This window comes from Leptinotarsa decemlineata, unplaced genomic scaffold, assembly GCF_025532065.1.
Source record: "Leptinotarsa decemlineata unplaced genomic scaffold, Ldec_3_MD MMD2_tig00000010_RagTag_RagTag, whole genome shotgun sequence".
Lineage (NCBI taxonomy): Eukaryota > Metazoa > Arthropoda > Insecta > Coleoptera > Chrysomelidae > Leptinotarsa > Leptinotarsa decemlineata.
In genome coordinates this window covers 7,250,024-7,274,702 of record NW_027412538.1, presented here as the reverse complement: position 1 = coordinate 7,274,702, position 24,679 = coordinate 7,250,024, and the positions used below count along the sequence as shown (strand labels likewise).

Below are 24,679 nucleotides of genomic sequence, written 5' to 3'. Positions count from 1 at the left end.
CACGCTTATATAGAATACGAAACTAAAAAATGAAAAATAAATATAGTTGAAAAATCTAAAAAACACGCTTTCAAAGAACATCGAACTAAAACGTTAAAAATAAATATTTTTTAATAAGCTCAAAACAATAACGAACTAAAAATACTGCTAGTATTATTGTGAAAAAAGCGTGGGCGCTTTGTGCCATATTTTTGTCTATCAAGCGCCCTTCGCTTTTTCCACAATAATACTAGTATTTTTCGTTCGTTATTGTTTTAAATTTTTTTGTCTTAAGTTTTAAACTTTTTAGTTCGATGTTCTTTAAAAGCGTGTTTTTTAATTGTTTAAACTATATTTACTGTTTCATGTATTGAATATCAATGTGAAGTTCATCAGTCTTGTCTCTCCTCAATCTCAAAGATCCTAATTGTGATAAGTTTTACGTATCTGCTTTCCAAATTTTTTTCATATTAATAGAAGCAATTCTATTTTATTTTTATTATTCAATAAATATTTCTCTTGTGTGATACTAAAACTCAGTCATAAAATTCCTCTCCAACTTTTCGAACTTGTTTGGAGAAATCTCGATTTTCATTGTTCCTCCATTATTCTCTGCCTAATAAGAAATAAATCGACTTTTGAATGTATCGCCCCATTTCACACTTCAGCCCGGGAAAGCCTTGTTATCTATATTTCACTTCAAAATTCAATTAAGTGCTAGTTTTCAACTTGAACTCACTGCATTGTGTAATTTCGAATTGCACCTTCCAGTGATTTGTAACGATTCTCTATAGATTTCACTTTATTTTGATTCAATTTGAATACAATTCTCATCACAATCTAATGGCGTGAATGGAAATAGTCTTAGATGTCTCGTGAACGTTTTGTTCTTATTGAATGAACTACACAATAGAAATTAATTCCTTCATAAAACAGATTTGAAGGTCGGTATTAATGGAGGGAAATGACGTGGAAAACGAAATGTGCACTTAATCATAACTAAACGTTTTATTATTCAATGAGTAAACGTGAACCATCAGCACTGTAGTTTTCTGCGATGGATGGAACTTGTATGCCATTTTTTTAATTGAGTTTATTTTATCGACATTTCGATCGGCACACTTCTGCATTAGCTGTTTCAGTTGTTTATTTCAACTATCAAAACCGCACAATCTACTCTGTTGAAAAAATTAAATGAATTTTCATTTGACTCAAAAAATATTTATTTATTTATCACTTTCTATTTTGTCCCCTTCAAAGTAGTCCTTCTCAGATTTAATACACTTGTGCCATCGTTTTTCTAATCCTCGAAGCAGTTTTTGTATGTCCTTGAGCTCTCTCAGCGATTCGAATTTTATCTTCTCGATATTCGCAAAACGCGGTCATTTCATGGGTCTTTTCTATTTTGGAAACAAAATTGATGGATATGGTGGCTGAGGCATGATAACGGTATTGTTTTGGCCAAAAATTAACGAACAAACAATGGTTGATGAGCAGGTGCATTATTGTGATGCAAAAGATATGAATTATATCCCATCCCATCCCATCCCATCCCATCCCATCCCATCCCATCCCATCCCATCCCATCCCATCCCATCCCATCCCATCCCATCCCATCTCATCCCATCCCATCCCATCCCATCCCATCCCATCCCATCCCATCCCATCCCATCCCATCCCATCCCATCCCATCCCATCCCATCCCATCCCATCCCATCCCATCCCATCCCATCCCATCCCATCCCATCCCATCCCATCCCATCCCATCCCATCCCATCCCATCCCATCCCATCCCATCCCATCCCATCCCATCCCATCCCATCCCATCCCATCCCATCCCATCCCATCCCATCCCATCCCATCCCATCCCATCCCATCCCATCCCATCCCATCCCATCCCATCCCATCCCATCCCATCCCATCCCATCCCATCCCATCCCATCCCATCCCATCCCATCCCATCCCATCCCATCCCATCCCATCCCATCCCATCCCATCCCATCCCATCCCATCCCATCCCATCCCATCCCATCCCATCCCATCCCATCCCATCCCATCCCATCCCATCCCATCCCATCCCATCCCATCCCATCCCATCCCATCCCATCCCATCCCATCCCATCCCATCCCATCCCATCCCATCCCATCCCATCCCATCCCATCCCATCCCATCCCATCCCATCCCATCCCATCCCATCCCATCCCATCCCATCCCATCCCATCCCATCCCATCCCATCCCATCCCATCCCATCCCATCCCATCCCATCCCATCCCATCCCATCCCATCCCATCCCATCCCATCCCATCCCATCCCATCCCATCCCATTTCATACCATCATATCCCGTCCACTCCCATCTCATCCCGTCCCGTTCCTTCCCATACCATCATATCCCGTCCAGTCCCATCTCGTCCCGTTCCTTCCGTCCCGTCCCGTAATCATGACGATTTAAGAATCTATTGTTTTTTTATGCATGGTATTGTTCATTAAAATCGAGATCTATCGTGGATTCTCTAAAGTTTATGAAGACATACTGATTGTATCGAAATCAATAGATGATTAGATACAGAGATATCAACAACACGATATAACAATAATCTGATATGTTATTTACTCGTCTTCTTTGTGAGAACATAACACCAAGTGTCGCACAGTGACAGCTGAACTATAATAAACAGGTTATTAATTGAAAGATAATCCTACCATATGGAAAAGCTATTGCCTAAACAATAATAGTTTGCGAATCGATACTAACACAATCAAAGGATCAACTATGCCATTCATATCTGAAAAGTAAATTATATGATTCTCCAACATTCCATTATGCGAAGCCAATAAAAATATTTCCATTGTCAGTGTCATAAATAAACAACGGAAACAACGGATGTATCATTTACTTTGTGGCCGTTATCTATGGCATGTTGAGCAACAGTGGACTTCTCTGGTTTATGAAACCGAATATGTGAAATATGTTCCTTGCAGTGAGGTATTAGAGATTGCTCAGTTTGACCAACATACTTTCTATGGCAATTTTCACAGGCTATTTCCTTACTTTCAGACAATATTTCGTGTTCTTGTATTTCTGGTTCCCAAAAAGTCAAAAGTAATACCAAAACGGTAATTTAATCAACCAAAACTATCTATCTATAACGAAAACACAGTTAATAAATCTGTTATGATATTTGAAAACTGCTTGCCCAATATTCGATAATGAAAAATAACATTTTTAAAATATTCACATAGTAAAAAGATTTCCCAAATTGTTCCTATTGAAAATAATTATATAGGGTCTTTCAACAGGGACTTTCGAATTTTGGCAATTGATAACGGCTACATCTGTCAAATTAGTTGTCATTTATTTTGTCTGTTTTGCCAAATCACCATGGACGAATATATCATTCATTTTCTTATCGACGTTTTTTGGGTATTTGTTACCTTCCACAATCTGAAAAATATAAAAATTATAATGGAGAACTTTATACAAGTGTAGAAGGGCAAACTTTTCAGTTTACCCCGATAAGTTACTGCGTAAAATCAAAGTATTTTTCACAAAGAAAAATCTTCTATTTATCAGTAACTTGTCGTATTTAAGAATTTTGCCATTAAAAAAAATTGCTAAGAAATAATACAATACTTATTTCAACGTTTCGTAGGCCAAAATCTGCCTCCGTCTTCAGAAATGGACAAAAAAATTCTAAGATATTGGCAATTATTCCTTTTTGATTATTTATTTCTTTACTTCTTCGACAGATGTCAAAAGAATTTTGAAATATGAAATTATGTCAATGTTGTTGATTGACAACTGAAACAGTCGATGTAATACAAGGTGCTCTCCGATATCAGTCTGTTGCCATTTCGCCAGTATTCAAATTTTTCTTCAAGATGGGTAGCCAAAGTACGGTCTATTTCTAAGGAGCTGTTCGAAATAAAATTCCCTCCAGATATGAGAATATACGCTGATTCTTTCAGCTTACGTCTCTTAAAGTGAGGGACATTGGTAATCATTCTTGTCTTGTTTCATTCCACTCGATGTTCACCGTCTGATTTTAAAATGTGTTCTGACAATTTAGATCCTGTCAATTGTCTATTTTTTATGTAATCTCGATGTTCATTCTCACTCACTTTCAATGGTCTCGAGGTTCCACCAGTGACTTTCGTTGAATATCATTCATGTTCGGGCAACATACCGCGCGCTTCGCCCATTTTACGGTCGCCATAATGGGGAATGTTCCTCCTGACGAAAATCAAGTAGTTTTCATAAACGAGCTAAAACAACGCATTTTAAACTTATCATTTCAACCTTTTTCTTTAAAGTATTATTTAAATACTTCAAAAAGAGGAATGAAATAATGCATTCAACATTTAAAGGGATTCGTTTCTATTTCATCATTTGGCAACATCGTTTATAGCTAATACAGGACAATGAATCTGTTACCTATATGAGACAAACAAAGATGACATATTTCAGAGGCGTGCTGTTCTGTTTACTTATGTTCCGAGACATTCTGTGACATATGACATTTTGTGCACCTAGCCTATCTTCCTCTATATGAATAAATAACAAAACAACTGTTGTTTATGTGGCTTGTGGAGGTGGTATTGAACTATAATTTATATTTTGCCTTAATTCATTAATTTATACAGATAATTTTCCTTTTTTGAAGTAAAATATCTAGGTACGCATAAATTATTTCAACTTGATATAGGCGCTGTTGCCAATATGTGAATTAGAAACAAATCCCTCTAAAAATCAAAATCCAACATTTGAAACATCAATTTGAATACTTTTCGAAGTGAATTTGAAAAACTCATGAACTAAACTCAATTTTATTTTGTTCAAACTTGCATTTGCTGTTATAACCCAAATTGAGGAACATTCCCCATTGTCTTACCAAGAGGACTATTCGCAATTGGGTGAATGAATTTGAGTCCACTGGTTCAGCGAACGATCGACCAACACCCGTACGTCGGCGAAACGCAAGGTCGGCCGTTCATCGCCGCTGTCTGTGAGAGTATGCAGGCGTATAACTTCAAGAGAATACTCCTTATCGACCATACGACTCTGTAGCAAAAACTCCTGATGCAAAACATTGTCATTTGATCGAATGTGACGTGTTTTTTTGGTCTTCACTCTCCTGGGCTCTTCCAATGGGACGATTGGACTTTGCTTTCGATGTCATAACCATATTATCATGATTCGTCACCAGTAATGACCCTTTCAAGCAAATCTGTATCGCCGTTGACGTCATTCAACAATTCCTGAGCAATGCTCATGCGATGGTATTGGTAAAAATTCAGCTTCGTGCCCAAAATTTCCGAAAAAATTGCATGGCATGAGCTATCCGATATGCCGACATTCTCAGTAACTACTCTAAAAGTGACTCGACTATTCTTCATGACAATTTTTTTCACTTTCTCAACATTTTCATCGGTTGTTGATGAGCAGGAGCATCCAGGGCGAGCGTCGTCATTCACATCTTCTCGACCTTCTGTGAAACGGACTCAGAGTACAATCACCATATGCCACCGTCAACATTTCAAGTGTTTCATTTTATATTTATTGATTCTTTCAGGGATTTCAAATCACTTTGAAGTCTGAATTATTAAATTCGCCATGAAACATTGTCAACCACCTTCAAACAAACGAAGACCACGTATTTTGCATCAGAAAAGTTACAAATACTGGATCCAAATAACTATAACTAAAACTTGACTTGTGATGCACTGTTTGGAACCTTTGATTGTAGTCATGAATATTACTGGAGTTTTTCCCAGCACCAAACCTTTATTTTAACACCTCGGCACGTGTTTCGATCACCAAGTTATCATCTTCAAGAGGAAGATCAAAGTTAAGTTTGATTTTCCTCTTGAAGATGATCACTTGGTGATCGAAACACGTATCGAGGTGTTGAAATAAAGGTTTGGTGTTGGGAAAAACTCCAGTAATATTTAACTAAAACTTGAGTTTGAATCGATTATATTTTCCGGGAAGATTATTCGTTCCAAACAATAAAAAGTATTCGCATTGAACATTAAATAATTTCATTTTATAACTTCACGATTTCCAAATGTTGGCAAAATGCGTCAATTAGTACATTTCAAATGGATAATTTTAAACACATTATTCATTTCACGATATGAATTGAAAATAAAATCTAGTTGTTGGAACGCTGGCTTGAGTGTCGAAGGTCCTTCGTTTAATTCCGGGCTCAGATCAATTTTGAAATTTTTCTCACTCAATTTTCAAACTATTTGATATTGAATAAAATAAGAAACATGAAAAATATACTTGAATGCTTTATTTAGGTTACTTCTTGTTTTGAAAATGGTACTACTCTGATTCGGGATATCATTCACAAACAAATCTTAAATTGAAATATTCCTGTTTAAAAAAATCTGTTCTGTTTAAAATCTGTTTTTCCGTTAACCAGCTGTCGCACCCTTACGAACGACAACCCTCAGAAGTCGAAACTTGTGCGAGCTAAGGATTAACGAGGTCTTACCTTTTAACGTGTTATTCCTAACACGGGTTGGATGGTAGCAAGTGAAGATCGATCGTTCAGACTAGGGCTTGAACCACCGACCAACACGGCAGTCAATTCGAGTGAGTGAACAAAGCACCCACGCCGAACCGCTTGGCTACCGACCGACCATTTCTGTTTAGGTCATAGAAAAAGTATATACATATGCTACTCATGAGAAATGGTCATTATTCTCGAATGATTTACGAACATTTCTTGCTCGTTGAGCAAGCTTTGAAACTTGCTAGCTTTGAAAGGGAAGTTATTTCACTGACCCTAATAACGTAATATTTCTGCACTTTGGCAGATTATTGACTTTAGACTGTGACAATGGGGATCGTTTTTAATCAACACGCTTTTATTAGCCGCACCTGTATATATGTATGTATGTATGTTTGTTTGTAACTCTAAAGCTCGGGATCTGTTTTTGACAGAATTGCTTGATCTATTCGTGGGCAGATGGCGCTGTACGTAACCTCCTTGATATATCAACATTATTGCTTGATCTATTCGCGCGCAGATGGCGCTCTACGTAACCCCCTTGATATAATTCGAACTCACTTTACATGTATTTCATTTGAAAAAAGTATTTTATTTCATTAACACGTCTTCTGCCTTATTTGTAACCCTCTTTTGCGCGTCTGCTGCCTTGGGTTTGGTAACTGATTTTCATGCTCCCTCTCCGGAATCGGAAAATATCAATTTTCTGAACATAATACGGATTGATCCCAAAGTTTAGATAAAATAAATATAGTTTAAAAAATTAAAAAACACGCTTTTAAAGAACATCGAACTGTAAAGTTAACAAATTTTTTTATAATAAGCTGAAAACAATAACGAACGAAAAATACTAGTACCTATTATTGAGAAAAAAGCGTAGGCGCTTTTGTGCCATATTTTTTGAATACCAAGCACCCATCGCTTTTTTCACAATAATACTAGTATTTTTCGTTCGTTATTGTTTTGAGCTTATTAAAAAAAAATTACTTTTCAGTTCGATGTTCTTTAAAAGCGTGTTTTTCAGTTTTTCAAACTATATTTACTAATCAAAGAGATTAGGAGGGTAATCACGACTGACTAGTTGAAATAGGTAAGAATCAATTGTAACAGTATATCAGTTTTGGGCTGTTTGAGGAAACTCTTGTTTGTTATTCCAACGTTTTGTTATAGTTCTTCATCAGGGCTACAATTCGATATTGGGAAAGAAATAATAATTAAATACAAGGTTACTTACAGTACAAAATTGAGATTATACTGTAATTGGGACGATTTGAGAGTTCCCTGGAAATTTTGAATTTACTTTTCGGCATTTTACCAAATTATTATACAATCAAGAAAGTCATTTGCTTAGCAAAATTTGGGAACAACCCCCAGTAAAAAATTGAAGAAGGTGAACGTTGGTGACATCTATGAAACGTACGTTGAAGACGAATTCTACCCAATGAAAGTTATAGTAAGCTTTTTCTTGCTTTTTCAATAAACTAAGAGATGTCAGGGCTCTGTATTAGGCAATTTACAATGTTATTTGGACATTTGACATGACATGACAGAGGGATAAAAAAAAATTACCTAAGTTTTACCAATTTTTTAGTAGATTTTGGGATTTTTGGTGCTGCTGTGACTGAAAAATTGTTCTTCTTGAATGTGTGAATTATTGGCTAACTTCGGATTTTTTTTACGTAACCTCGATAGAATAATTTTGCGGAATATTATTTCATATTTAGAAGTAATATTCATTGATTTTCCAAAATTTCCCAAGAAATATAAATATATCGGCCCCATAATTATTTGTGAACATCAGCAGACTCCAACATTCATCAATGTTGATTTGTTTTAATGAATATTTGATGGACGAGTATTGAAATGGAAATGCAGTCGCATTTCAGGTAAGAACAATCAATAATTTTAGGTTAAGTTATATATTCCATTTGGGTAAATCCTTCTGATTGTATTTTGATAATTATTAATTTTGGGAAAGATAGGTTTTGGCTCTCTACTTCTCCATCTTTATACAAAAAAAAGTTCCAAAGTAAGGAAGGAATCAATCAATTTCAAAAAAATAACTCTATAGAAAGATGTGTAGATCATGCAAAAACTTTCAGACACAAACTGGAAGAAAAGCCCTCTCGAAACTGCTACTTTCATGTAAACATTGAATTACACGAAAGAAAAATACTTTAGAAACAAATACTTTTATATGAACACTGAATTATACAAAAAACACTTTTCTCTATTCAGTTTGTATTTCAAGCGTTCGTTATGGAATTGAATCAGATATTCACAGGAGTGCACCACAATGTAGTAAATGAAAGAGGTAGAATTTCACTTACGTGGAACACTGTCATCCTCACTGGTGAACATCCGATGTTTCAGATATTTCTTTGGAAGATTCCTACTTTTTTTTGTATAAAGATGGAGAAGTAGAAAGCCAAAAACTTGTATTCCCAACAATTAATCTCTCCTAAAATTATCCCTCTTTCAATTTAGGTAATTATTAATTTTCTATTATTTTATACTTCAGCAATAAATTTAAGTTATATTTTGTACTACTTAGTTGTAGGCTGAAGAAAGGGTTCCTTTATCAATGCATTAAAAGTATAACTTAACAGATAATGTATAACCTAAAGTTTTATGCAGTGCCATGAGCATATAAATTATTGTGAATGTGTTTCGTGTCCAATTGCTGGTAAATTTGAATGTGACTTTGGAGTCATGAGAAAGTAAGAATAAAGAAGGAATTGTACTTGTCCATATACATCAGAGAATAAAAAAAGATTTTTTGAAAGTGAATATGTATGAAATATCCTATATTTATAATAATATATATCCTTTATTGTAATTGGCAAGTACTATTCAATGTATGTGTCATATTCCTTCGAAAAAGTTCTGTTGATTATTTGAACCTTTGAACATCCTATTGTATTCCTTTGCTCTATTTGTTCTCCATGAATTAATCAAATCAAAGTTGGTCAATTCTTTCAATGAATAGCTTCTTCGGGCGTGTATTATATAGCGAAACACGTGTTGCGTTTTTGTAAAACTGTCTTGGAAACCTGCGTTATGGATTATCATCAAGTATCAAGCGATTTCATCACATATATTTGATGAATACATTTTTTATTCTCTTCACATCTTCTGTATACTAATATAAATGTGAAAGTTTATGAGGATGGATATATGAATGTATGTATATACAGTGTGCAAAAGCCAAATGGAATGAATTCATTATTTCGGTTACGGTACATATTTTAAGAAAATCGCGAATTACGTTAACTTTAAATTATAATTTGACATACTTCAACGGAAAAATACTACCTCTACCTTCCACCCCCGTCGAATGACAGGTACAACCCCCAATTTTTTAAATGGGAAGTATAGACTTGTGATATATCGTTTGAAAGGTCTCTTCATTCTCTATTCAAAAATACTATCGCTTTCAAGTTTTTTGCAACAATTTAGATAAAATAAATTGAAATCATGTGGTTACCGAAATTCGGTAAAATACACTCAAAACTTATTTCATGTTGAGGTATCGATAATAAGAAAGTAAGCAAAAACCATAGCAATGTTCTTTTTAGATAGTGTCCTTTAAAAAACTGTAAATAATGTCCGTGGCAACGTTAGTTAAAAACGCCTTGTCAACTTGTTTTGTATGTTACATTAGCTGCCAGTATTTTAATCTAAGTTTAAAGTTCGTTAACTTCAAGTCTGACAAATGGTTATATTAACGGAAATGCATAAAATAACAGTTTTACAAATGATTGGTTACGGAGATAAAACCCAAACACAACAGGAAATAGCTCGCCTGTTTCATTAGAAATTTCCTGATTTTCCGCCCATATCTCAAGGAACAATAAGCAAACTAGAGAAGCAGTTTCGCGAGGTTAGTCATGTGGGGCAGATAAAAAAACAGCTGCTAATGCAATGAGTGATGAACTCAAATTAGATGTGATGCTTGAGTTTGAGGAAAACACTCATACATCGAGTAGACAGGCATCCACTACATTCAATGGTAGCCATACTATAGTAAACATATTAAAAGAAAATAAAATGCATCCCTGTAAAATTATACCTACTCAGGAGCTCATGGAAGACGATTTTGATAGAAGAACTTATTTTTGTGAGCAAATGATGGACTTGTTGGATAACAATATCATCCAATCAGAAGACGTTATATTTTTTGATGAGTGTACTCATCACCGCTACTGGTCAACGGAAAATCCTCACTGGATGAGAGAAGAACACACGCAATAACTACTCTCAAAAGGTTAATGTTTGGGCAAGGATTGTAGGAAACCGTATCATTGGTCCCTTTTTCATTGAGGGCAACTTGAATGGCGATAATTATTTGGCACTTCTTCAAAATGATGTCATTCCAAAATTAGCAAATCCCTCAGGAAACCCTCAAGTTCCAGTGCTTATTATATGGTTTCAGCAGGATAGAGCACCACCACATTACCAAGTTAATCTCCGGCAATACCTCGATACAACATTTCCCAGTCGGTGGATAGGGAGGCGAGGATCGATTAAATGGCCATCGCGATCACCTGATCTTTCATCATTAGATTTATTTTTATGGGGATATATAAAGAGCAATGTGTACAAAACTAAACCTTCAGATTTGAATGACTCAAAAGAACGAATAACGCTGGCGATTAGGTTGGTCACGCCTTATATGTTAAATAATGTTAGAAGACAGTTTTATTTGAGATTAGGATGTTGCCAAGACGTTCGCGGTGAACATTTTGAATATCTACTTCGTTATCATCTATGTTTCTTTTTCGTATTCTACACATTTCATTACGTTTTGCATTACATTTTACTTTTTAAGTAAATAAACTTGAAAGCAATAACATTTTTGCATAGAGAATGAAGAGACCTTTCAAACGATATATCACAAGCCTATACTTTCCATTAAAAAAATTTGGGGTTGTACCTGTTATTCGAAGGGGGTTGAAGGTAGGGGTGGCATTTTTACGTTGAAGAATGTCAAATTATAATTTACATTTGACGTGTTTCGAGATTTTTTAAAAATATGTACAGTAACCGAAATAATGAATTTATTTCAATTATTCCATTTGTCTTTTACACACTGTATGTATTTATGTTTGTCGGTCTTTCACGCCTAAACTACTGAACGAATTTAGATGAAACTTTACATAAATACAGTTTATACATCAGAATAACATATAAGCTACAAATGCACATTTTAGAATATTTGTCACATTCTTATAAAAATTGATACAATTGTCGTTTCAAGTATTTATTATAGATAAACTTTGTCTTTTACACTAAGTAATTTGGACGAATCGTCCAAAAGTTATCACGATAAGATTAACTTGACGCAACGCGGTAAGTCATTACGCGTCGTGTCTACTGTAAGACGACGGGGGACGATGTGCGGGGGTAGAGGAGCGGTCTAGCAATGAAGCGCAATCGCCGAGAACGCGAGCAGACGCGTGAGGGCAGATGTCGTTGACAGTTGTGTTAGTTTTGCGAATTTCTTTATAAGTAACATAATTCGATTCTCGAAGCTATCCATTACATAGTGCAGTTGGCATATTTTTTCAGTTACTGTATTTTTAAAGTAATAAATATAGTTTAAAAAAACTAAAAAACACGCTTTTAAAGAACATCGAACTAAAAAGTTTTTTTTTAATAAGCTTAAAACAATGACGATCGGAAAATACTAGTAATGTTGTGAAAATGCCTGGGCGCTAGATATACAAAAAATATAGCAAAAAGCGCCCACACTTTTTTCACAATAATACTAGTATTTTTCGATCGTTATTGTTTTAAGCTTATTTAAAAAAAATGTTTTCAACTTTTTAGTTCGATGTTCTTTAAAAGCGTGTTTTTTAAACTATATTTATTTGTTACTTTCAAGTTTCATATGCTATAAAAGCGCGTTTCTTAGTTTTTTAAACTATATTTATTATTTTGATTTTTTTTTGGACAACCTGTCAAGGAGGTTACCTACAGTGCCATCTGCCCGTGAATAGATCAAGAAATATGAAGTAGGTTACGTACAGCGCCATCTGCCCACGAATAGATCAAGCAATAATGCCGATAATTCTGTCAATACAGATCCTGAGCTTGAGAGTTACAAACAAACATACATACAAACAAGCATTCATACATGCATACATACAGGTGAAGCTAATATAAAGCGTGTAAAAATATAAATTACTAGCTGTTGCTCGCTCTTATATTAACGTGCAGCCGAAGCTACTGAACCTAGTATGCAGATAGGTTCTTTGTTTAGTGTAAATAAGCATCAAGAAAGGGAATCAGGAATTTCCACCCCAAGGGGGAAAATAGGAGTTCAAAGATTGTATTGAATTTCGTCAGTTTTGAAGTTAGAAACCTGAAGTTTTGGGTTAATAAAAAAAATATTGTGACTAATTGTTCAAACTGGTCTGTCACGAAAATTAATGTAACAAATCAAATTCTACGCGGGCGAAGCCGCGGGCAACAACTAGTCGGTTCATAAAATTGATAACTGTTTCCGAGAATGAGTTCGGTGTGTTAACGAACTTCTCTGAACGCTGCCTTATTCGGGATTTTGGAACTAGGCTGATCTGGGTACGAGAGGGATTTCAGAGAATTCAGCAGCTCGCCATTTCCTCCTACTTCGAACAGGGGTTGGAACGTTGACCTTTCACAGGTGGAGAAACGCGTTCGTGCAACAAAGCGGAACAATCTGAATCTGATTGAAGTAACTCTTTCCTAGATCATATAATGAACGATAGTTGAATTAATGAAACCACAAGACTTCAAAATTTTATCACTAAATTTCCATTTTTACTGACAACTTTTATTTAGCGATAACACGGGAATTTAGCATGAGAAAACCACGAGCCGTCCGTTTGAAGAGTGGTTTCATCTATCGCTGGTTGCTAGATGGGTATCATTCAAAAATAAAGTTTGCTTTAAAAAAATGAACATTTATCTGAGAATTTTTTTTTAGGTTGAGTGGTATTCGTAAAGATTATTTCCTGAAATATTCCAACTGAATACATCGATATGAGAATAAAATATCAATTCTCAAATTTTATCTACTTCATTACCTGAATAACAAGAAATTTCAACAGGAACATGTGTTCGAAAATACAATAATCAAAGTCACACTGTTTTCAAATATATAGGGCGTTCCAACGAAAACTTGACCCCCCTGTATAAGTTAGAAACGGACGTGTAATTTCATAGAACACGTCAATTTTTATTTCTAGGGGGACTAATTCTGATACTGAAATCATATCCGAAACTTCACCCTCCTGCGGCCAGCAAATACCCCCCTATTTTTTTCAATGGTCGAGTGATACATCATTTGAAAGGTCTTTCGTCCCTTTATTACTTCTGTAATCTTTTTCGAAATTGGTTCATTCATTATTGAGAAATTGAATGTTGAACGTTTTATTTAAGAAAAAAAAATCGCTGTCGCTCATTTTATTGAGAAAATCAACGTATCGACAAAAGTAATATCAATGGCAACACAATCAATGGATAAAGTGCTGAAAATGACCTCCATCTAGTTCCATACAATAATACAGTCTACTAGTCTGGTTCACATGTACTCGATTTAGCTCTTTTTGGTGACATTTTTCAGCCCTGTCGAAAAATTACGACCAAGGTGTCTTCGATTCGTATTTTTGCCTAGAAAGTTTAAGGAAAAGGTCCGAAAACGCGCCGATGAAAATTACAAAAGTTATAAACAATTAAGTGGAAAAAAATGGGGCTTTAGTTTTTTCTTAATATCTCGGAAAATTTTCAAAATTTTGGAACTTTGAAAAAAGATTTGAAAAGATCAATGAATTTGCGTAAAGAAAGTCCCGACTCCCGAAACTGTATCTCGATTATTTATAATTTTTACAGAGCCCTGAAAATAGAGTCAAAAGCGGGTAGTCTGGCTTCCGCGCGCTTTTCGTCACTCTGACATAAAAACAAAAAAAATTATTTAAACATATTACATGTAAATATTAAGGAATGAAAAAAATCATGTAATGTTGAGATACATCAATAAACAATAATCCGCAGTCAAAAAATTTTTATCCCAATTTTAACGTTAATTATAAATTTGTTAATTAATAATTTTTTCTGAATTGAAAGTTAGTATAGAAATCCCTATAATTATTAAACTAAAACTCTGGCATTTTTTCCTTTGGTGAAGTTATCCTTAATAGGCAAAAAAATAGATTACCGTTGCCAAAATAAAAAAATTGTTATTTTCAATTTTTTTATTGACAATAAAAAATTATAATTTCGTAAAAAATACATTACAAATTGTTTTTTTCTAATTTTTTATTGTTTCAATGTCTCATGGCTAAAAAACTAATTAATATTTTTTTAAATTTTTTTACAGCTATTGTTAATAAATTTATTATAAACAAATACATTGTTTATAAGCAATTCGAAATTTTTTTTTGCATTATGTTAAGGGAAAAAATTCATGATATTTAGAAAAAAAATGCTTTCTTAAAAAATTTCTTTGTTGCTAAAAAATGCGTTTGTTAATTAATAATCGTTTTTTGCAACTAAATATTAAAATTAAGGAACCGTTTTTATTAATCATAAATTCTATTGTTCTTTAAGGTTTTGAAAAAACTTTTTTTTTATTCTTTTTTTAATTGTTTATTTTTATTTATTTATATTTGTTCTATAATAAAAGTAAATATGTGTGTTTTTTTAATGTATTCTATTTTTTATAAAACTTTTAATACGTTACTTTAATACCTTAATACTTTAATACCTTTAATACTTTAATACTTTGATACTTGTCTTTTTCATTCGCTCCTTCGCTTTTATAATTATATAATTACAATAACTTTTAAACTATTGCAGTTATGACAAATATGCTTCAAGTCTTTTTTGTTCATTATGAATTTATTAACAATTTAAGCCCTTTATTAAAATTGTGAGCATCGGAAATTTAAAGAAGGTTAATGAGTAAACTCATTAAAATTAAATTAACAGAATGACTGATTGCTTCATTTAATTTTCTTCAACTCCATACAAATATGACAATAAGTGAATGTTAATGATCCTACAACTACTAAAAGTGCAAGTAAGACTTGAAGCATATTTATCATAACTACAATAAGTTATTATAATTATAAAAGCGAAGGAGCGAATAAAAAAGACAAGTATCAAGGTATCACAATATTAAAAGTTTTATAAAAATAGAATAAAAAAACACATAGTTACTTTTATTATAGAACGAAGTATTGAAAAAAAAATTGTTTATAACAAAAAAAATTGTTTATAACAAGTTTTTAAAATAAACAATTGAAAAAAGAATTTTAAAAAAAAGTTGTTTCAAAACCTTGAAGGACAATAGAATTTATGAATTAAAAAACAACGGTTCCTTAATTTTAATATTTAGTTGCAAAAAACGATTGTTAATTAACAAATGCATTTTTAGCAACAAAGACATTTTTTTTCTAAAAATCGTGATTTTTTTCCATTAACATAATGCAAAAAAAAATTCGAATTGCTTATAAACAATGTATTTGTTTATAATAAATTTATTAACAATAGCTGTAAAAAATTTAAAAAAAATATTATTAATTAGTTTTTAGTCATGAGACATTGAAACAATAAAAAATTAGAAAAAATAAATGTTGTAATGTATTTTTTATAAAATTATAATTTTCAATTGTCAATAAAAAAATTGAAAATAACAATTTTTTTATTTTGGCAACGGTAATCTATTTTTTTTTGTCTATTAAGGATAACTTCACCAAAGGAAAAAAATGCCAGGGTTTTAGTTTAATAATTATAGGGATTGTTATATTAACTTTCAATTCAGAAAAAGTTATTAATTAACAAATTTATAATTAACGTTAAAATTGGGATAAACATTTTTTGTCTGCGGATTATTATTTATTGATGTATCCCAATATTACATGAATTTTTTCATTCCTTAATATTCACATTTAATATGTTTAAACACTATACTAGTGTTTCTTCTTGCAACGAAACCCTTTACTGGAGCCCAAACCAGTTTAATGGGATTAAGTTCGCGATGATGAGCGGGCAGAAGCAGAATAATATTTTTTTTTTTTTGAACATGCTATGGACAATAGTTCTTTTTAACCATACTTTCAAGAAATGGTATGTTTTTTGTCGAAGCCTCTCATTGATATCCGCTTTTCTCTGTACATTGATTAGTAAAGAAAACAAGAAGTAAATTTGAAAATCGATTAGATGCAACTGCATGTGCCTTTCATACTTTTACCGCGAATCGAGATAATATTCCGAACTCGGAAGTGGGTCACACAGCTTTGGGTCAACCACCTCTCTCCTGCTTTAACCCATTTTCGAGTCCGGGTCGACACGAGGCGTCCCTTTACCCTATATTCCCTAGTCCTGTGTACCGTTTCGAGGAATCGTTTTCGGGTCGTGAAGCTGTGCGAGATTCCTGGAAAGCTTTAACTACGATCGGTTTTGTAATGATACCTACGTCATTGTTACAGGTAGGATAATAATTGTTCTTGGACTGTTAATCCTTAATAATTTCGTTGCCAAATGTATATTTTCAAAACTATCAGTAGGGAGGATATATTTGAACGTGGTGTACCTAGATTGTGATACAAGTTTAGAAGAACGATTATTGTGGTGATTGTGCTTATGAATTCTTCAGGTTAGTTTAATTTCGTTCATTTTCTATTTTTCTAAATACAAGTCCAACTGACTTAGTTGACTATATACTTGATAATTAACATAACAAGTGTTTTAATCTAATAACGTATTCAAAAAACACACTTTAATGGGTGTATTGTGACGCTATCGTGTAGCGAAACACGTGTCGCCGTTTTGTAAACTTCCAAGAGGAAATATCACATTAAAGTGTGTTTTTTGAATACGTTATAATGGATTTTCATCAAATATCGGCCAGTTGTATCATATTTTCAATCTAATGAATAACAATAAACGTGTAGCATTTTTTCTGTTTGTATAATAATACTTTGTTATTTTGATTTCGCACATTTCACAAGATTAAAATTCGATAATTTTTTTTTTTTACATTTATGTGAAACAATCCGTTGGTTTTAGTTTGTTTAGCATCGAAGTTGAAAAAACAAAATTGAAAGCTCTCGCAGTGCAGAGTTATTCACATCCAAAAAATACACTTATAGAAAATTATTGTATTATATTTTTTTCAGCGCCTGTAAATGCCATCTTTCAATAAAATATGCATATTGTTTGCCTTGGTAAAATAACTGAAATGTACTAGTTAGTGTGTAGTTCAAGTAAACGATATAGTGCCTACCTTCCAACAGATCCCCTTAACAATATAGTTAGGGAGCTAACTAATTTCGTTATTCAATAATCATTTCTGATTATATAAGATTCACAATAACTATATGATATATATGATGAAAATATATATAATAATATATATATATTTAGATACTTCTTCTTTAACTGTATTGCCAAACATGCGCCAAACTAACTGACTGTTATAAGGAAACAAGTATAGCTGAGGCACCAGTCAATCTAATACTAACACTGATGAATTTCAAACAAGACTCAACCTCTGACGGAAGCAAGAAACTCTTTCCAAGGTTCGAAGTAGATGAACATTTCCATCTAGCAGACCACTATTACAATATTCATGCAGTCATTCATTGTCAGTGTCGTCATTTAAATCAATAATGAATTTATTTCCACCATTAATATGGAAGTGTCCAATCTCCATATAGTCTTTTTCAACCAAAATTTTTGTCTTTTCTGTTGGTCTTTTTGGGAAATATTAGATACTTCTTCTTTAACTGTATTGCCAAACATGCGTCAAACTGTCTGTTATAAGAAACTAAGTATAGCTGAGGCACCAGTCAATCTAATAATAACACTGATGAATTTCAAACAAGACTCAACCTCTGACGGGAGCAAGAAACTCTTTCGAGGGTTTGAAATAGATGAACATTTCAATCTAGCAGACCACTATTACAATATTCATGCAGTCATTTATTGTCAGTGTCGTCATTTAAATCAATAATGAATTTATTTCCTCCATTAATATGGAAGTATCCAATCTCCATATAGTCTTTTTCAACCAAAATTTTTGTCTTTTCTGTTGGTCTTCTTGGGAAATATTAGATACTTCCTCTTTAACTGTATTGCCAAACATGCGCCAAACTAACTGTCTGTTATAAGGAAATAAGTATAGTTGAGGCACCAGTCAATCTAATAATAACACTGATTAATTTCAAACAAGACTCCACCTCTGACGGGAGCAAGAAACTCTTTCGAAGGTTCGAAATAGATGAAGATTACAATCTAGCAGACCGCTATTACAATATTCATGCAGTCATTGTTCACTGTGGTTCTGGCGTTGAATTTGGTCATTATTACGCTTTGGTCAAAGACGAAACGGACTGGCTTAAGTCACGAAGTCACGAAATGTTCTGGCGATGTATTGAATCTATTGGAGCCTTTGGAGGTACCCTACATTTTATTTTATGAGAGAGAGGACATTGGCAGATCAAGATCTTCAGACGATGTGGTGCTGCAGGTTTTTCCGGGTTTTCCTGCAGCTGAAAAAGCAAATGCGCCACTGGAATCAATGAAGTCGCCCCGGAGCGCCATTACTCATATAATACAATCGATCGCTTCAAAAACACTTCACTGAATTTCTTCGAAAGCTTCTGATAATTTCTCTTCCATATTCTCTGTTTCACTATCAGTGTCGTCATTTAAATCAATAATGAATGTATTTCCACCAAGAATTTGGACGTGTCCAATTTCTATCATAGTCTTTTTCAACCAAAATTTTTGCCTTTTCTGCCGGTCTTCTTGGGAAATATTAGATACTTCTTCTTTAATTAGCTTTATTACCTTCTTATCAAATTTTGTGTACAGGCATGTTAGGCGTACACATTCTCGAACCATCAGTCCACCCTTTTGTAACTGTGTCTGTCGTGAGTGTCATACCAAGTTTCATCAAAATACAAAATTTGCCGTTGTTCTTGTCTATATTTAGTTATTTGTTCTAAGTATTTGTTACGCAATTCCACTATTCTACTGCTTTCCATAACTGCTTGACGTTTGTTTATTATTTTAAATCTAAATCGTAATTTCTTCATTCAATTCTGAAGAGTTTTGTCACAGCAGCTCACGTTATATACGAAATTATTCAATTTCTTCTTTATGATTTTAGTTGTAGGAATCTCATTGCTTTTGTAACAGTGATATATTGTTTTTTTAATAATTTTATTAGATGAACATCCAAAGGTTTTGGTAATTCTGTATCACATCGCGTCTTGCGTTCATAAGCTTTGTTTTTGATTGTTTCACTTACAGTTGAGAAAGGAATTTCGTCAAATCTGATGTTGCTTGTAATAGTTTGTTTCCCTCGAAAACAAACTTGAGATGTAGATTGTTATATAGATTGAAACATACTCTCTGTGTTCATCATCACTATTGGAATCACTACACTGGAAAAAGTCTGCGTTGTTATCACAATTGTTATTACTATTAGTACTTGGCCGCGGTGGTAGTGCGCCCGACTCACGATCGGAAGGTCGTGGGTTCGATTCCCGCCTCGACCAGATATTTTTCTGGAGAGAATTTATCTGGTTAAAGCTGGGATGATTCTGCAACCGTGTTAGAATTCACACGTTAAAAGGTAAGATCTCGTTAGTCCTTAGCTCGCACAAGTTTCTCAACTTCTGAGAGTTGTCGTTCGTATGGGGGCGACAGCTGCTTAACGGAAAAAACAGATTTTAAACAGATTTTTAAACTTTTCCAAGGACGCCACATTTTAAACAGAGAACAAACATTTTAAGTATTCATAACTGCACCAATATCGAATTTCAACACTCAAATCGCGATCAGTTCCTGAACTGAACATTGATAACACGAGGGCGATAACCATCCCCGCATTCCCCGATTTCTATTCGTCACTGTAACATGACTTCAAATTTAATTTTATGACTCTTCAGCCAATCATAAAACGCGGGTAATAAAAATTATCCAATACGAACCGCCAATTCTACAGTCAACGTGGACTAGTTCGCAGCCGGTTCATTTCTATGTATTGGTTTATTGGCCTTTGAGAGTGCCGCCAACTTTAAGTGTGCACAATATCGTTTACTTCGACTATACGTGCGATGGCTCATTCGAACCTTGATTCTTCTTTTTTATTGGGCTTCGAAAAACATTATGAAATTTACTTACGATATGATTCGACAAATGATGATCAATACTTTTGTAGTATAAAACATTCTGACATAAACATTCGCCTATGGATTACCCTGAAGCATCTGAACATACTTATTTGCAAGAATGATCGTTCTAAAACTCCCAACTCATCAGCAGAAATACAATGTTCATCGATAAAAAAATACGTATTTTCATCAGACTATTTTAGTGTTATACAGTATTGGACGTAAATTGCCCCCACCCCTTTTCAACCTTTGAACCTAACCTATTTCAATTCTTCGTACAACGACTTTTTCTGTTTTGAATTTGGATAACCCTAACTTTGCAACCAAAAGAGAAATGAAGCAGATCTAAAATTAGTTATCACAGGTTACACGAAGTTTGTAATGTCTTCACGGAAAAAAATCGTATTTTCCAACAAGATGGTGCACCCCACATTTTTTCGGCACACTTGGTTAGGATTGGTTGGATCAGACATACCCAGACATGTGGATTGGTAGGCGTGGTCCGTCGAAGCGGCCTGTTCGTTCACCGGATTTGACTCCTCTCGATTTTTTCCTTTGATGATGTTTATGTTAGGTAACCTAGGAAGTAAGGGAACCGGAGTCAACTTGAGCAGCAATTCGCGAACTGCGACCGATACCACATGGCCTTTGATAATCTCTACCGTAGTGGTAGACGAAACGTCAGGCACCTGCAGACCAAAAAACCCGGAAAATAGCTTTCACACAGTTATTTCCGGCCGTGAAAGTTTACATTCTTTGATCAATATGAGACATAGGACATAGTTTGGATTTTGGAAACAAAGTAACTATTAAGGTGTTTCAGAAACTGCAGAACTGTATCATGGTTATCGTTGAGGTCTTTTTTTTCAATCATGTATATTCAATAGTTTTACTTATTTTAGTTTTGGTATTAGCTACACCCTTGGTCCTACAACAAAGGACAACAGGAGTTGTGCTTCAGTATATATTCGAATTCGCTGTTCATCTTTTAAATTTTCAGTACTATATGTTCAAATTGTCAGAATATTTTATGTCGAAGTTCATTTATTTGGTGTACTTTTTCCAGAAATAGTTTCAACAGTGTCCAAGGAAAAACGTCTGTAATAAAATATTGATAAAATTAATATACTCTAAGGGCAAACATTCAAATGTCAATTCCGATGCTTAAAAGGTCAGTACTTCACGGGTTATGAATTCAAAACTCAATAAAATCGGTAAAGACAGAAACCCAAGAGCAAATTAAGACTATATGACTTATTGGAGATTTAGAACTGTCGCTAGCTGGACTTGTAAGAGTTTAGAGAAAGAAAAATAGATGAAAATTTTACAAGCAACGGCCATCCAAAAATGATATCACAGCGACTGGCTTGTTTAAACATCACATGAGCCATGAGAACATCACCAACCGCGGCAATGGAATTAATTACTGGTCTTACCCCTCTGGACCTGTACGTTTAGGAGGTTGCGTTAATGGCCATGTTACTATTGCGCACGGCTGGTGTAAACCTCGAGGTAGGAATGGGTCAATTGAGGCTGAGCCTATGGCGAGAAGCGCTTACTGCACAACCTCTGCTGCAGGCAACCAGTGATGAAATTGAACCCAGGTTTGTGTTTAATGAACCCTACAAAATACACATAAAACAGAACACAGAGTCAGATGCTACAAATGCAATACACATATATAGGGGAGATATGCCTGAGATGGCATACTTTTTTTCTATACTTAATTACTGGTAGCACCTTGAAGTTACAGAGTTGGTAAGGAGTGAAATGAACACTTAAGACACTTATTTATTAAAACATAACTTTATTACTCCGAAAAACTTCATACTTTTTTTATAGGTACATCTCATCAACACAATTGTTCGTGAGATAAGATAGTGTAAAACTGCCTACCAAAGTTGGCATATATCGCAAACAAATACTTTTGTAGATTTAGATACGCCAGCGCATTCGGTCTCGGTCCATTTCAAACAAGTCTGACATCGTACCCATGTTTCTCCCCCACGGAAACGGGAATACAGGGCTTTTCATGATGAGCGTTAATTAGCCGTTTCTGGCAAACTATTCAACGGATCAACCTGAAAATTCCACAGTATGCATAAGTCAATATGACCTACGGAGCGGCGTTGTCGCTTCTACTATAAAGTAGCGGCTTCTTTGATTTTTCAAATGGAACACCCCGTATATAATATCATATTATGATTCATTGTCACTTTGTCAACAAATTCATATACTATTTCCCTATACCTATCTATTACCGTTTAGAATTAGAAGATATAAATTAATTTCGATATTTTTTTTACCAAACATGAACTTTTATAAATGCTGATAATCTTGAACTCTTAGTGCAAGAGAGTCATATTTTCATTTGCCTCATACAGGGCCTTCAAAAAATGCAGATACTTTGATCTCATGAAAAAATGAGTGGAACTCAATTTTTTTAAATGGAATGGAAATAGTATTATCTGAACTTTGTTCAGATAATACTATTTCTATTTTGAACCGTTTTCGAGATAAACTGTTTCAAACGGAAATTGACATGGTTTCCTTGTTCATCACTCATTTTTGTAAAACAGATTTCGTTTGATGTTTCTCAATTAGTCACAGATAATACAATGAAAAGATAATTATTAAAATACTCCTCAACCATCGAATTAAACTTCTCTTCAAACAATAGTTTTATTAACGCGAAACACGAACTGAAAATAATAAACCCATAAATTAATCAGTTGATTTAATCGTCAGTGTATTTCAGAATATGTTCAAACACATCTCCACCTCTACTTAAACAAACATGTAATCTTTTTAAAAGATTGTCATGTGTAGCGCTTCTGATCAAGTCTGGAGTGTCTGGAGTCAAACTATTGAAAGCAGTTGTAAATCTCGATTTCATATCTTCCATTGTTGTTATTGGAGTAGAGTAAACTATATTTTTAATGAAACCCCACACGAAATACTCGAATACCATTTGGTGTTCTAGGAGGCCAACAAAAAGGTCCATTATTGCCAATCCAACAGTCTTCGAAGATTTCGGTTGAAGCTTCGCTGACTGAATGAGAATTATGGGGTGAAGCACCATCCATTTGGTACCATATACGTTCTCTTCCTGGTCTATTATTTAAAATCATTTGAATTCCATTCCTCAATAAATCTTCATATTTTGATGCATTCAAATTATCATCATAAAACTCGGTATAAAAAATTTACTCATTCTTTATGGCACAAAATACATTGAATTGCCATCTTTCTTGAAAACCCCTTTGGCGGACAACATGGGGATTTTCTGGCGCCCAATAATGACTTTTGTGTCTATTGAAAACTCCATTTTTTGTGAACTTGGCCTCATCATCTGTCCATATGATATTGTCAAGGAAGTGTTCATCCTCTTAGTCTTGACAAGTAACCATTCAAAGAATTCCACTCTACGAGGTAAATCAGTCTCTTTAGAATGTTGGACACAGTAGAACTTATAGGGATGCCATTTATGCTTATTAAGAATTCGACAAATTGTCACGTAGGGTATACCTATCTCCCTTTCAGCCTCGTGCAGAGAAGCATTTGGAAATGCATGAAAGTATCCCAAAACTGTTATACCATTGTCATCATCATCCACTTTAGTCTTCTTACGAATGATTTCTGGACGGAAGGTTCCATTCAACCTACAGTTTTTTAGTAGTCGATTTATCACATTATTATTCGGCTTCGGAAGTTGTGGATATCTTTCATGAAATACTCGGCATGTTCTACTTGCAATTAATTCTATTGTACTCACCATAAATTATTAATAAATTCAAGAAATCTTCATTACTGTAACCTAATCTTGACATTATTCTATTATAATTGGTAGCTATCACAATCAGTCAAAACCACCAACGAAAGTCTGACGTTAAATAATTGGTTTATTTATTTTTCCAAAGCACACTATTAAAAAATATTAATGTGTACTGTTGTACGTTAGAGACCAATACCTCAATGTATACAAATTGTAACTTTTTCTAAGGTAGG

The 24,679-nt window shown here is 34.0% G+C and overlaps 1 protein-coding gene across 8 annotated transcripts in view; it reads left to right on the top strand.

Annotated features, from left to right (window-relative positions):
* Nucleotides 1–8,053: 8,053 nt before the first annotated feature.
* enc (R3H domain containing protein encore) overlaps nucleotides 8,054–24,679 on the top strand; it is a 97,921-nt gene continuing 81,295 nt past the window's right edge. For 5 of the 8 annotated variants that reach the window (XR_012464576.1, XR_012464578.1, XR_012464577.1 and 2 more), the window contains exon 1: nucleotides 8,054–8,386. The gene's annotated coding sequence lies outside the window, so the exon portion shown is untranslated. Of the gene's footprint in view, nucleotides 8,387–17,032; nucleotides 17,143–24,679 lie in introns of those variants that run through there. The other 3 variants (XR_012464580.1, XR_012464579.1, XR_012464575.1) reach the window with 2 other exon arrangements.